Source organism: Misgurnus anguillicaudatus, chromosome 12 (genome assembly GCF_027580225.2).
Source record: "Misgurnus anguillicaudatus chromosome 12, ASM2758022v2, whole genome shotgun sequence".
Lineage (NCBI taxonomy): Eukaryota > Metazoa > Chordata > Actinopteri > Cypriniformes > Cobitidae > Misgurnus > Misgurnus anguillicaudatus.
Window position 1 is genome coordinate 1,417,238 of NC_073348.2, and position 11,810 is coordinate 1,429,047.

The 11,810-nt window shown below is 36.2% G+C and overlaps 1 long non-coding RNA gene across 1 annotated transcript; it reads right to left on the bottom strand.

Moving 5' to 3' along the window:
• Positions 1 to 670: 670 nt before the first annotated feature.
• Positions 671 to 11,311, bottom strand: LOC129437534 (uncharacterized). Its single transcript, XR_012372331.1, has 4 exons — positions 10,328 to 11,311; positions 9,044 to 9,157; positions 1,242 to 1,292; positions 671 to 689 (listed from the first exon to the last, which is right to left on the bottom strand). It is a non-coding gene; the product is annotated as an uncharacterized lncRNA (long non-coding RNA).
• Positions 11,312 to 11,810: the final 499 nt, after the last annotated feature.

The window sequence follows — 11,810 nt, forward strand, 5'->3', positions numbered from 1 at the left end:
TGGTTTATAAGGACACATGTGACTATTGTACGTGACTCAGCAGTAGACTTTAACTTTACAACACTTGTGTGTGTTTACTCATGGTTTATGAGGACATGTGTGACTATTGTACGTGACTCAGCAGTAGACTTTAACTTTACAACACTTGTGTGTGTTTTCTCATGGTTTATGAGGACACATGTGGCTATTGAACGTGACACAGCAGTAGACTAACTTTACAACACTTGTGTGTGTTTACTCATGGTTTATGAGGACACATGTGACTATTGTACTTGACTCAGCAGTAGACTTTACCTTTACAACACTTGTGTGTGTTTACTCATGGTTTATGAGGACACATGTGACTATTGAACGTGACTCAGCAGTAGACTTTAACTTTACAACACTTGTGTTCGTTTACTCATGGTTTATGAGGACACATGTGACTGTTGTACGTGACTCAGCAGTTGACTTTAACTTTACAACACTTGTGTGTGTTTACTCATGGTTTATGAGGACACAAGCCTTTCCATATACTGTTAACACACATGTGTTTTAACATGTTAACTGCGGAATCACATTTAGTAGGAATTAGAAAATTTCACTTCAGATCAAATTATAACACGTGTGTCACAAATTTGACAAAATTATTAACAAACCTCTTTAGGAGATGTGACTTCACTTCCTGAAACGACAGGCTCATGGACGAGCTGGAAGACAGAAAAAAAAGAGAAATGAGCTATAATGTGACTTAGCGGTAGACTATAAGTTTACAACACTTGTGTGTGATTACTCATGGTTTATGAGGACACATGTGACTATTGTACGTGACACAGCAGTAGACTAACTTTACAACACTTGTGTGTGTTTACTCATGGTTTATGAGGACACATGTGGCTATTGAACGTGACACAGCAGTAGACTAACTTTACAACACTTGTGTGTGTTTACTCATGGTTTATGAGGACACATGTGACTATTGAACGTGACTCAGCAGTAGACTTTAACTTTACAACACTTGTGTTCGTTTACTCATGGTTTATGAGGACACATGTGACTGTTGTACGTGACTCAGCAGTTGACTTTAACTTTACAACACTTGTGTGTGTTTACTCATGGTTTATGAGGACACAAGCCTTTCCATATACTGTTAACACACAGGTGTTTTAACATGTTAACTGCGGAATCACATTTAGTAGGAATTAGAAAATTTCACTTCAGATCAAATTATAACACGTGTGTCACAAAAATTATTAACAAACCTCTTTAGGAGATGTGACTTCACTTCCTGAAACGACAGGCTCATGGACGAGCTGGAAGACAGAAAAAAAAGAGAAATGAGCTATAATGTGACTTAGCGGTAGACTATAAGTTTACAACATTTGTGTGTGTTTACTCATGGTTTATGAGGACACATGTGGCTATTGAACGTGACACAGCAGTAGACTAACTTTACAACACTTGTGTGTGTTTACTCATGGTTTATAAGGACACATGTGGCTATTGAACGTGACTCAGCAGTTGACTTTAACTTTACAACACTTGTGTGTGTTTACTCATGGTTTATGAGGACACATGTGGCTATTGAACGTGACACAGCAGTAGACTAACTTTACAACACTTGTGTGTGTTGACTCATGGTTTATGAGGACACATGTGACAATTGTATGCGACTCAGCGGTAGACTTTAACTTTACAACACTTGTGTGTGTTTACTCATGGTTTATGAGGACACATGTGACTATTGAACGTGACACAGCAGTAGACTAACTTTACAACACTTGTGTGTGTTGACTCATGGTTTATGAGGACACATGTGACTATTGTATGCGACTCAGCAGTAGACTTTACCTTTACAACACTTGTGTGTGTTCACTCATGTGACTATTGTACGTGTGTGTTAAGTCATGGTTTAGGAGGACACATGTGACTATTGTATGTGACTCAGCGGTAGACTATAACTTTACAACCAGGGAACTACACTGCGACCGTTTTGGTCGCATATGCGACCTCTTGAAATGCCATTGCAAGTTGCAACCCTAATTTTTAATGGGGGCAAATGTATCACTGATTTTTTTTGTACCTACGTCATGTTTTAGGCAATATGCTACAATTTACTATGAGCATTTATTTAAACAGAAATGTTTATTTTAAGAATACGTTTTATAACGTCCCCTGAGCCTTCAACAAATCAAGTTGGCTTCATTTTGCGTGCGAGCACATCGTGTCTCTCCCGGTGAGCGTTCGCGTGCTTTCTGTTTCTCAATGAATTGGGTCGCTGCGCCGCGAAGCAAGTGTCACATTGTATCTTTCCATGTGTCTGAACTTGAGCATACAAGTTTTACCATTAGAGGTCTTCACAGATACCCGAGACCCGTGCGGTTCCGGGTTTATAATTTTAAATGGTCAGTCGCGTCGGGGTCGGTCCTAGTTTAATTACTTCGGGTCCAAAGTCTTGTGTAAAATCCAAGTCGATCGGAGAATGGCCGCGAGCTCTACCATGCTAAAGCTCGAGTGCAGTTTCGGCGTGCCTCCCGGTTTCTATGGCGATAACAACTTGCTCTTGTTACGACCACGCACTGAATTTTCTTCTTCCCATTTTTTATAATCTTATTATTAATAAACCATATCTTTTCTAAAAAGTTTGCACAAATATGGTGGCAAAAAAGCAATGCCAATGTCAAGCATTACGAGCAAAGCTCAAGCTGACTCAAGATATTAAAAACGCAAAGCTGTAACTGTAAAGTCACCTGTCACCGGGACCGCAAGCAGACTTTTACATCTGAAATAATGAGTGGATTAAGCTTTTTTAATCTGCAAGAGAGAAATAGAAAGAGCAGAAGCAGTAAAAGTGCCTATCAAATAAAAATTATAACCATCATAACATCAGTCACATTTATAATCTATATCTGCACTGTCTATTAATATAATATACATAGTATTGTATATATTGAGTTTGAATATAAAGGGGTCTAATTGCTTCATATATAGGTGCAAAACAGTATGTGTTTTTTGGTGATTTGACAAACAGTCAGCTTTGTTAAAAAATTAATTAAGATTAATGACCTATAATGTGAAATTAATATTAATGTTGAATAAATCAAAGTATTCTTTGTGACATGTATTCTGCCCTACAAAGCGAAAGCGCAGTAACTACGCATTTGGTCAAAATTGAGTTAAGGGTTAAAATGGGCTTTGTGAGATCTGTTGTGTCTTGTGACAAAGTCTCCTGGTTAAATTTTGTCCCATTTCAGAGAAATGTGTGTGCCAAAATTGCAGTAACATGTTTGACTGGCTGGTGTAAAAAACTTTAAAGCCATTTTTCTCAGTTTCAGTGTTTGCGTAGATACTGCACTTAGCCTTTGGAGGGCAGTATAGTAGACCATATTTTGTCGGTGGATAATGATTGCCCTTTTCACAGGCTATCACCACAAGTAAATTTCACATCCGTGGGAAACACTGCAACACAAGGCAGCATGTGGTTTAAAAAATGGCAAGTAAAATTAAAAGCACATCTGTATGCAATACAGTTTCATTATTATCCATAATATAACTAATATTTGTCCGACCAAATAATGTTTTGCGCCAGTAACTGAAAAAGTTAGAAGCGCAAGTGCCACCAGTGGAAAAGGTTAGTGTAGTTCCCTGACAACACTTGTGTGTAGGGGTGTCACGATTCTCCAAATCCTCGATTCGATTACATTTTCGATTCTAAGGTCACGATTCGATCCGATTCTCGATTTTTACATTTTTTTAAGACAAAAATGATATGCCATTATTTATTATTATTATTATTATTATAGTTTAACATTAACATGCACATTGCACAACTCGCATGGGGGTTTGTGGGCTTCACTTAACGCGAGAGCTTGTGGAGAGAGGATTCCTTCATGCACGCACATGGACTTAATGCACATGGACTTAATGCGTGTGTCTTTGACTTAATGCGCGTGTCTTGGACTCATAGCATCTGAAATAAATCCAGCATCATAAGCAGCTGACCCAAGTGAGCAGTAGCATTTAAAATTACATAATAACGAAGATGCAATAATAATTGGTTCAAATAGAGTATTAAAACCAAGTTACATTAAACAACATTTGTAGCCTATAAATAAAAAGCATTATGTATGTATTATAACAAATGTCTGCAGGGGGCGATAGAGGACTCGTCTCGCGGACGCTATCTTCACTTTCACTTTCACTTTAGACGGAGAGAAACTTATTTTTAGTCAAACAATGTTTAAATCCATATTAATATTTAATGTCCATTTCTTTAAACTAGAAATTATACAGTCAGTCATTTTTTGAGCAAGAACATGCAGACATTAAATCATGTAAACTCTGTGTGAGGGTTTAATCAGCTGAGACTTCACATCTGACACTGATCAACAGACAAACACAACACGTCTCAGACTTCACACGAGCTCCCAAACGAACATTATTGGAAACCCAAACAAAAAAGCAAACGCAGTAAAAGACAAATATAATGCATGCACTGTAAAAGGGTCAAACAGAAAGCTGCATCCTCCGGAGGTCGCATATGCAGGCTGCATACGTCATCAAGGTTTATTTCAGATCATTAACTGAGCATTACATTCGCAAGTCGTGAGCATATTACAACAATTTGCGATTAACTAAATAATTAGTACATTTTATAATTGTAAATAGTCTCTAATAAGACAATGATGAAGTAAATGCAGTTTAAAAATGCGACCTCCGAAGAATGCAGTCTTTTATTTGAGAAACGGCCAGCACCTCCACAAGAAATCTCGCGAGACACATGTAATCTCGCGAAACACATTTAATCTCGCGAGATCTCGTCACACAAGATCTCGTCACACCCCTATTAAGTAAATGTAATTAGTTACTGTACTTAATTATTTTTTGGCCTACTTTGTATGGCTGTCAACGAACATTCTAAATTCGAATATATATTCGAATGGTTAAAAAAAAGAATTTCGAATATGAAAATTAAGATTCAAATATTTTTTTTTATAAAGCCCGCGGTAGTAGAGTCGTGGCTGTCTGCTATGTTGGGCTTTGTGAGTGGGCGCACTAGTGCGCCTGGTTCAGGGACAGGTCACAGTAGTCACACTGTCTGTCACTGTTAAAAGTTGACGCGTCTTGCATGGAAAATGGCAGAAAGTCGACCGCAGCAGAGAAAGCGATTTTAACCCCCAAAAATCTAAAAAGCTATGTCTGGAAGTACTTTGGATTTTGGTCGGTAGGAGGTAAAATTGTTGAGCCGCGAGATAAAGTTGTTAGCATACCATTCAACCACTAGCAACATGATGTCACATCTCGAAAATGTGCACCCAAATGATGAGCGTGGCATCCTGTACATATTAATTAGTTTGTCACTTCAACTTTTAATGCTTAATCTTGTTCTGTACACACACACTTCAGTAATTTACGGGACTGACAATCGCATTCTACAACCGCATTAACTCCCGCAAACTGCAGTGACAACCGCGTTTACAGAAACTTTGCATAGTGTGTAGCCTACATAACCGAACTGAACAACTAGTAGTTAATAAAGTGTTTAAACGTGCATCATGGACATGACAGGTCTCCCTTCTGAAGAAATAAATTATTACAAGGGGGAAAAGACTTCTGTATGCGCGGTACAGAGAATGACAGAGGCACAAGCGTTTGCTGCGCAGTGTTGCCAGATCTTGCACTAAAAAAACAGCAAACAAGAAAAATCCAATAATAAACCAAAATAAATCCAAACGCTTTACCTCAAAGATCAAAATATTCGGACTGGCACCTTCACATTTTAACAACACCAAAAACTTGATCGCTTCATGAGCCAAAAGCCATAAACGGTTAAGCGCTAAAATGGTATGTGAGTACAAAAAAGACGAGGACATGGCAACACTGCAAGAGCGCGCGCAGCCTCACAAATGCGTACGATACACAACGACACGACGGAGGTTTATTGCAAAACATAATGCTGTTAAATTATTTTCATCAATGCTGTGAGTGATAAGCACGTGAGACGGCAGACCGTTGCTATGGTTATCTCCGTGTCAATCATCACATTTTCACATTTAAATGCGGTTGTCACTCCTGAAAGTTTGCAGTGTGTACAAGACTACAATGTGTGGAACTCCAGCTAAACAGTCACGTCTTAACACTTACTTTGCATAGCCCGCCACAAGCTCTTTGTCTGCAACACGACAAGAGGTCATAACGGAGAAATTAATTTCGTTCATTTGTAAGGACATGAGACCGATCAGTGTCGTGGATGGAGCAGCCTTTCACTTTGATGTCTCTTGATTTACTTGTTTTGTGTATGTAATATACTTGTCAAATATGTTTAAACTTAAATAGACTACCTATAGAAGTAATTATGTCTCTTTATATTAATTTGTCCTGTTATTGACGTAATGCGTCGTTAAACGTCGTTAACGTCGTTGAAAAAATGGGCAACCAGATATTCGAATAGTTCGAATATTCGTGGGTTTTTTAGGGAGAATATTCGAACGTCATTTTTGAGCAATTTTGACAGCCCTACTACTTTGTACTTGTACTGAGTATCAAAAATATAAGCAACTTTTACTCTCTACTCAATTACATTTTTGATTGGGTATTTGTACTCTTTACTCCACTACATTTGAAATAACACTTACCATTACTCGCTACATTGTTTATTCGTCAATGAATAAAAGCGAGACGAAAGTGTCAGAGGTTGATGATGGATAGAATCTGTGGTCGCGAGGTTAGACGCACACACATAACTGAGGGACTTCATGTGGCGCTACGCAGGGCAATCGTATGAAATCAAAATACTGCGAGAGCGAATCAAATGCATATGGAGAAGTCTGGTCTCGCGGTATTTTGATGTCAAATGCTGAATGGCTTGCATTGAGCCACCGTAGCAGGACATCTGCGTGCTGCGTATGTCATAAACTGTAGAGAAAAGTTCGCGTCTGGTCTGAGTGAAGAGATAAAGAGCAAACATATGGATGCATATCACATTTGCTTCTGTCAAGGAGGGACCCTTTGTTAAACTTGTGATGCTACGATCAAAACAAACGTGAAGCGCGATTGCAGGAGGGTCAACCCGCAACTCAAAGGCAAGCACAAATGTTTTATAAACTGATGCTACTTTATCAGCTAACCTAAGCTGGTACATAACTTGATATAACTTACTATATAAGCCTAAATAAACCAGCGTTGTCCTGTACTCATTGTGTTTGTAACTTAAGTAATAAGATTGATAATAAGTGTACAATTTCACTGTCCTCACATTTAATCAAGTATGCTGTAATGTATTTACTGTAAAAAGGGATGCATGACTGAAGAAATGTAGTGCACTTAATGCAAGATAGTGGTGTAACATCTACTACATGTGTTTTCAATTAATCTTTCAAATGAACAACTTCACATTTTTAATATGCATCATCAAATTTCTGTTACTGTTTATTAACTGTAACAACCTCCTGGACTCTAATACTGGAATTTCTGAAATATGAAGATTATAACTTTTTTAGGATATGCCTATATAAGAATATTTGGTAACACTTTACAATAAGGTTCATTAGTTAACATTAGTTAATGTATGAACTAACTTGAACAAACCATGAGCAATACATTTGTTACAGTATTTATTCATCCTTTGTTAATGTTAGTTAATAAAAATTTAAGCTTTAATTGTTTGTTCTTGTTAGTTTAGAGTGCATTAACTAATGTTAACAAGATTTTAATAAAAGTATTAGTAATTGTTGAAATTAACATTAACAAAGATTAATAAATGCTGTATAAGTGCAGTTCATTATAAGTTCATGTTAACTAATGTAGCTAACTAATGTTAACTAATGAACCTTATTGTAAAGTGTTACCATATATTTATATCACAAAGTGAGGCTATATATTTGTCAGCATGACACATTCAAGTACACAATGACACTAGACTAAAATTAAATGGGTTTAAATTCAATTTAATGTAGATTTCTAGACTAAAATCTCATGGCATTTAGTTAAATAAAATTAGACTAAAACTAAATCAATTCAGATGACAAAAATATGACTAAAACTTAATTAAATTTTGGTCAAAAGACTATGACAATGTTTAATCTGTGTTTGTTCTGCCAGGTCAAAATTTTGAGGTGTTTGATTTCTTTTCTATATTAGGAAGTAAAACCTCATAAATAAACTATCTTGGTTTTCACTGACCTACAATGTCTCTTTGTGTTGAGGACTAGTGCATCTTTGAGCCAACATTCAGTACGAGTAAAAATACTTAATACTTTTCGCCGCGCTCTCTGTTCAATATTCCGCTCTGTGTTTCCCTGCTCTGTCGTTAACGGCACATAACGTTAAGTAACATTGTTTGAAATTTAACTTGTCCAGTCGGACAACTAATTTTCTCTTACACTTGTCCTACAAAAAATCCACTTGGCCCGGACAAGCCTTAATGTCGAGCCCTGTATGCGACTCAGCGGTAGACTTTAACTTTACAACACTTTTTACTCATGGTTTATGAGGACAAATGCGACTATTGTATGCGACTCAGCAGTAGACTATAACTTTACACGACTTGTGTGTGTTTACTCATAGTTTATGAGGACACATGTGACTATTGTACGTGACTCAGCAGTACTCAACGAAGTAAGAGAGATTTATGGGTAGGGCTGGGTATTGGCAAGGGCCTCCTGATACAATACGTATCATGATACATGGGTCATGATACGATACGTATCACGATACAATACAATAGGTTGCATGTTGCGATACATTGCAATACTTTTTCAAGCTGAACAGCTCTTTGAAAGCTGCAGGTATTTTTACATTTTGTGCCATATTCTCACTCCCTCTAACTTCTGAGACATTGGCTGAATGGCCGTATATGGCAGACACCTGGACAGTGAAAACTACAGCAGCGGAAGAGAAGGTCGTTTGACGCACACAGAGGAATCTGATGGGTTTTTAAAATATCGATAGTAGAGTTCGAAATATCGATACACTATTGATACAGCTAACTATCACGATAGTTAGCTGTGTCAATATTTTTGCACAGCCCTATTTATGGGCAACACACACACAAAGAAAAACTTACCTTTGATGGGATTAATGTATTTTCTGGTTATGTTGTCTTTGTCCTTGCCCTTTTGTTCATGGATTTCTGCATCTTTCAGAGGATTTGGTCCTCTTCTCCGATGACTCCGAATCACTACAAAATATCATGTCAAGTAAATCTTTACAGGTAAACAGTATAATATTAATAAAGTGCTTAAGTTGAGAGAATTTGTTAATGCTTTGTTTCAAAATGGCTGCTTTTTCATATTCATGGTTACTAATATAAAAGATTTTATCATTAGCTATACGTAATTCTAACTGAAATTGACACTGCATATATTTATTTAGTTGAATCAGTGTTTGTGAATTCACAATAGCATTATGCTTTATTATAATTTTTAATTAGGGCTGCAATAAACTATTATTTTGATAATCGAATAATCTATCGATCATTAGACCATCAACTGATCATCGATTATTTTGATGACTAATCAGTGCGTTTTGAACTATTATTCAGCTTTTTTAATCAGTTAATACATTATGTTTTACATATTCTTACTAATAATAAATGAAAAAGAAAATCACTTCAGCATATGAAATAGTTGTTTTAATGAATTTTGGGCAGGTCGTTCTCTTAAGTTTTCAGATTTCTGTCTAGATCAAATTATACACAAATGTTTTCTAAGCATTGTTTAAATATATTAAAAAATTTAAATAAACAAAAACTAAGCAGCATTACAGACAAAATATTTTTCAACCCAAACATCTCTTGTCCGCAGTATTAAGAACTTATTTTCTAAAACAGACCATAGTATTTAAAAGAGTTACTATAATAACACTATTTATTATCACTATCCAAATTCCTAGGCTCGATAAAGGCTTTAATCTTTGAAAAATAAATCATCACATTACTGTAATTATATTGGTAACATTTTATAATAAGGGTCCATGAATCATGAACTGATGTAAATGAATTCTTACTGAAATATGAAGTAATGCTGAGCATGTACTAGTTATAAACTAATAATGAGTCATCATTAACTATTACATGACTCAACACATAAATTCATTGTTTATTTATTCATTAACTAACAACTAAAAAACATGTTATGTTGTACTTAATGATGAATCCTTATTAATTTATAATTAGTACATACATTACTCAGCATTAGTTCAGGCTGAAGTAAAAATAAGTTCATTATGATTCATGGACCCTTATTATAAAGTGTAACCATTATATTATTAATGTTATTATTATTATTATTATTATTATAGGTAGTACTGCATTCTCGTTTATCTAATAAAGAGATTTAGGGCTAGTTACCTCCCACCTAAGTGCTCCAACATGCACCATGTGCTCCCGTGAAAGGCAATATCAGTCTTTTATGTATTACACACGACAGCATTCTTGGTTTTAAGTGTTGTAAAACTTTCATTTGCACTTCGCTATAATCTGCGCTGTGTTTTTTCATCCATCTTCTTCTATCGCAGATTTGTTAGGGCTGCATTACACTCTAGCGCTACAGCGTCGTAGCGGTCAAATCACGATATTACATGCATTTATATTAGTTTAAGTCTAATGAGAATGATGAAAACGACCACTCGACAACAAAGATATGTGTCGACAATTTTATTTATTGTCGGCTTTGTAGACTAATCGTTTCATGGTTTTAACATATAATGCAGCCTTGGAAGTCTCATAATGGTAAATGTTTTCTCATCCTTGAAATTCGCCATATTCGCCCTGTTTTATGGTTACTGCCACGGGCAAAATCATGTAATCAATGTTTTTTTAATCGAGGTCTCAAATCAAATAAGTTACAGAAATCGTGACATGGTGAGAAAATCGCACGCTCCATGGCCAGGGGAGCGAGAGACAATTGCCCCGTGTTAGTGTTCACCTCAGCCAGCTCCACTCAAACCGCGTGAACTGCGACATTAGAGAAAATTGTGCTTACTCAGATGTCAAACTACTGTATTATTTGAAGTTTGTTAAGTGATCAAATGAAAAAATATATATCGCAGCATTGTTTTTTTTAGGCGCCGTTACATATTAGCAGTCTGCTCTGCCAAAGGCCACTTTATTTTACAACGATATACTATTTCATTCAAATTGTATTTCTTAATGATTAATTTACCACATTAGTTGAGATCTACATCATCTTTGCGTCTCAGAGCTGATTATACATTAACGTTACAGTGCTACACGCCATTACTAGAGTTTTAAGTTATTAAATAACATCAAATGAACATTTGACAATTGAAACTAACTACGAGTTTCAACTATTTGTAAAAAATAAAAGATATTACTTACTTTTTTCCCCACAGATCCAGCTGCTGTGTTTGTTCTGCTGCAAATCTTCTTGACTGTTCCGTCAATGGCACTTGGCGCGAATGTGTGTGTAATTTGGCGCGAATATGTGTGTAATATGGCGCCAATGTGTATACCACGCAATACCAATTCCCACCTACAGGGGCACTGTTCCGAGTTCACACATACACATCATGGTTTAAGAGGACCATGTTTATAAACGTCATAAAAAAGGTAGGCAGTGTCATAACAGTAAAATAGCGACAATACTTAATAAAAGTATTAATATAGTAAACATACAAGCATTAATAGTTTTTAGAATTATTATTAGTCATTAATTATAACAATTCAAATTTCCAGAATTACGAGACCACACAAAATGGTCTCATAAACCGAATGGTCTTGTAATGCTGGTATGTAAACCTGAAAATTGGTCTCATAAACCACATATGCCTACACACACACACACACACACACACACACATATATATATATT